Source organism: Coenobita brevimanus, chromosome 17, assembly GCF_032717465.1.
Source record: "Coenobita brevimanus isolate Jiangsu-jjx chromosome 17, ASM3271746v2, whole genome shotgun sequence".
NCBI classification, from domain to species: domain Eukaryota; kingdom Metazoa; phylum Arthropoda; class Malacostraca; order Decapoda; family Coenobitidae; genus Coenobita; species Coenobita brevimanus.
In genome coordinates, this window is record NC_136970.1 from 5,980,365 (window position 1) to 5,984,890 (window position 4,526).

The following is a 4,526-nucleotide window of genomic DNA, read 5'->3' on the forward strand; positions in this document are numbered from 1 at the left end:
CAATGGTGTTCCTCACGGCTCTGTCCTATCACCAACTCTCTTCTGTTTATTCATCAATGACCTTCTAAGCTGTACATCTAACCCTTTCCACTCTTATGTTGATAACTCCACCCTTCACCTTTCCATTCGGTTCCTGCAATGTCCATCTCAGCAGTTACTTCAACAAACAAGGGATGAGGCTATGGCGCACCTAATGTCTGACTTGGCTCGTATCTCTGACTGGGGTAAAAATAATCTGCTTGTTTTTAATGTATCAAAGACTCAGTTTTTACACCTATCAACCCGAAAAAAATCTTCCACAAGTGTATCCACTAATGTTTAATAATATTCAGCTTAATCCTGCATCATCCTTGAACATGCTTGGGGTTTGATTTACTAAGGACTTATCTTGGAAAATTCATATTACATCTCTTGTAAAATCTGCTTCCAAGAGATTAGGTGTGCTAAACCGACTCTGTTCCTTCTTTACCCCTGCACAGTTATTGACTCTATACAGGGGTTTTATCTGCCCCTGTGTGGAGCACAACTCTCATGTGTGGGAAGGCTCCCCACATACAGTCAAAAGCTTTTCGTCTCATTAACTCTCCTCTTCTTACTGACTCCCTTGAACCTCTGTCTTTGTTGCACTGTTGCATCTTTATCTCTTTTCTATCGGTACTTCAATGGTCACTGCTCCTCTGAACTGTCTGCATGCATTCCTCCACCTCTACGACGGGCGCGTAGCACCCATCTAGCAGCAAACTTTCATCCCTTTTCTGTCCAACTCTGTAATGCAAGAGTTAACCGTTATTCCCAGTCCTTTATTTATGCAACAGGTCAACTCTGGAACTGTCTCCTTCCATCTGTATTTCCTGCTTTCTATGATCAACCAGTCTTTCAAAAGCAGTGTGTCCAGGTATCTCGAAATGATCGAATTTTGAATTTGGCTTTCTCTTGTATATCGTTTTTCTCTTGGAAGAACAGCAATTGCGGGCTCGCGGCCTTTCGTTCCTTCTTCCTTAAAAAAAAAAAAAAAACACCACGACTGTATCTCCACTGCTGTTCTATGAGTTGATTTATTCTAACCAAGATTGTTTTAGTTAACACTTCACCACATACATAACTATCCACAAAATACTATCATTTAGTTAACGAACCAAGCAAATATATATATATGTATATATTCATTCATTGCCAGACGCCATGTATCCCAGACGGGGTGGCCAATGGCTTCGAGTTAATTATTTTACAGGGAGGGGCACTAATCCTCCACCAACCCCACTTGACACGTAGGGATGCCAACAGCATCTGGTGTTCCCAGGCGGTCACCCATCCAAGTACTAACCATACCCAACGTTGCTTAACTTCGCTGATCGGACGGGAAGCGGTGTACTCAAAGTGGTATGGCCGTTGATATATATATATATATATATATATATATATATATATATATATATACACTCATCAACATAAATATTACAAACTATACAGTGAGGGACAATTACACAATGTACACTTACATATGTGTTTTTTTATTTTAATTTTATAATCAAAATCAAGAGAAAAGTAAAATCTGATTCACTGTGTAATCCCATTATGCAAAGTAAACTTCCACAATTAGTGCCCAAAGGATCAACATTAACAGTGACAAATACCCTGACACAAACACCAGAAAACTATTAACAAAATATAAATTCGGAATCACGATCAGAAACACAAGAACGAGCAGAAAATCAGACTAAGGAAACAAAACATACACAAGATAAAGAACAGCAAACAGATGCAATGTGCGCTGAAGTAAATGACGATGATACTTGGTCAGGAATTTCAGATGTAGATAGTGAACTTTATAAAAATTCGCTTCCATTTTACAATGACTTACACCACAGAGTATTAAGATCAGGAAAAACATATAAATTGCCAGTAAATGACGATTACAAGAAAAACACGGTAAAGATGGCTAATGTAGATGAAGCAAGTACTAGTGCAGTATCTTCTCCACAAAATCCCAGTAATACTCCACTTCCAGTGTATATTTGTCATGAAGACAATGAACTACCAAAATTCTCTGGTACGGAAAAAGATAAGATAGACATAAACTCACTTATTGAACAATGTCAGCAGTATTTCATTAGGAGACACATTGCAGATGAGAAAGGAAAATTAGCTGTCATTTGAGCTAGAATAAACCACGAACGATGGACAGCGGGAAATTTGTTACGGTCACACAAGTTGTTGACAGCTTCAACATTGAGCAGTTTAAGACAGAATTCCTTTGGAAATTGTCGGGAGGCAAGAATGTTCTTGGTGGTGTAATCCCAGAATTACACAAAATTGTAGACCTACTTAGGCAAACACACTCAGGCTCAGATCTAGGGGAGATTACAGAAGATATTTCCACCATTCAGAAGACTCTTTTATCTAGCCTTGAAAACTTAGACTGGGTCACAGAGGATGGTAATACATTGTCACCAGTGCATGTCGTTGACATCATTGGCTACATATCAGCTCTATGCCAATTTCCCGACAGGATATTAAAAATTTCGAAAACCATCCCATATAATCCAGGGATGAGTTTACTTGATTTCATTTATGACGTGGAATTAAATTGCAGTAAAGCTGGTGTGACTGACACATCACAGGCAAACAAGCCAGGGATCAAAATGCCAGAAATCGTTGCAGGGATAAACAAGTCAAGTCCTGGCAAGGACCACAGACAATCTTGACCAATTCAGAAACAAGCACACAGTCGGGTCAGCTCAAGAACTCGTTCCCGCACACCAGGTAACAGGGCGATACAAAAGTCTGCCCGAAGTCCCAGTAAACATCGATCGGCACAAAGACAGGCATATGGAAGATCACCTCATAGGTCGAACTCAAGTAACACTCTCTGTTACTACTGCACAAAGCCAGGTCACACAAAATCGGAGTGTTACACTAAAACGAAAGAGGATAGGCAAAAGGCAAAAGGTTTCGAGGCATTTTGCAGATATCATAGGTCCACCGGTCATTGGACCTCAGAATGTAAAACGATAGAAAAACTGGTATCCATCTATAGGTCGGGGGAAGATCGTACCAGTACAAAAGACGACGACACATAAAACACCCAAATAAACAAATAGTCAACATAGGAAGTCTGCTTGGAAATAAATGCATTTTGCTCTCTGCTTTATGTGAGGAGGAAGATATTTAATTATTTTTGGATCCTGGATCACCAGTGAATTTAATAACGCAAGATGAGTTAGCAAGAATTTTTAGTAATAGAAGAAAAGTGACGTTTTTGGAAAACTCAGATTTAAATTTATACACAGTGATTGGTAAAGAAATACCAGTTATTGGTATGATTGAGTTAAACATGAATTTCACAGAGACCACAAAATCATTCACTACCACCTTTTACGTAGTAGAAAAATTATCAGTTAGAAGAGAAATCCTGCTTGGACTTAACACAGTGAGAACACAAAATATAATATTGGTTTTAGAAAGGGACGTGGTTGCAATGATCAGATCTTTATAGTTAGGCATTTGATGCAGCAAGTTAATGAAATGAGAGTACCGTTAAGTCTTTGTTTTGTTGATTTTGAAAAGGCTTTTGATAGTGTTTCGAGAGAGACTATGGGGAAGATCATGAGACATTATGGAATACCAGAGGAGTTTGTGAGGGTCATTATGAACATGCATGAGGACACATTTTGTAAAGTGATGGTTGATGGTTGTCTGAGTGATTCGTTTGAAGTCAAGTCCGGAGTAATTCAAGGTGGTGTTCTATCGCCTTTACTATTTATATTGGTCATTGATTACATTATGAAACGCGCTGGAACAGAAACCGGTGCAGGCATACTTTGGGGAGAGAACAGGAAACTTTTGGATTTAGATTATGCAGATGATATAGTTTTGATTTGTGATGGGCCAGAAGAGATGCAGAGAGTGTTGGACTGTTTGGTGAGTGAAGGTCGCAAGGTGTGTTTGGTTATTAATTGTGGAAAAACTGAAATAATCAATATGAATATGGAATATGAGCAGGAATGTGTAATTGGAGGTATGGTTGTAAAGCAAGTTGATAGGTTTAAATATTTAGGTACTTATTTAGCCAAGGATGGTTCTTTGAACTTTGAATTCGAGGAAAGGTTAAAGAAGGCTAATCAGGCAATGGGAATGCTTAAAAATATTTGGAATAATAACAATTTTTCTGTGCATACAAAAATCAAACTTTATAAGGTAATGGTTAGGAGTATCTTAATTTAGACACGAGTCTTCGTACAGCACAGTGACTATGGAAAATAAATTATTGGTGTTTGAAAACAAAGCACTTAGAAGAATATTAGGAGTTAAGTGGTGGGAAAGGATACCAAATAGTAGAATTAGAGAAATAACGGGAGTGTAGCCGGTCGATGAATATGTTAGGTTCTCACGATGGAAGTGGCTAGGACATGTGTAGAGGAGACAGGGAATAGTACGAGGTACACCAGGGTGGGTGGCACTTGGTAGGAGAGGTAGAGGAAGGCCAAAAGAGACGTGGGTAAGGACAATGAGAGGGGAAGCTGGAG

General features: G+C 38.9%; 1 non-coding gene across 1 annotated transcript; it reads right to left on the reverse strand.

Moving 5' to 3' along the window:
• Positions 1-1,275: 1,275 nt before the first annotated feature.
• Positions 1,276-1,394, reverse strand: LOC145391305 (5S ribosomal RNA). The gene has a single exon (XR_013895819.1). It is a non-coding gene; the product is annotated as a 5S ribosomal RNA (ribosomal RNA).
• Positions 1,395-4,526: the final 3,132 nt, after the last annotated feature.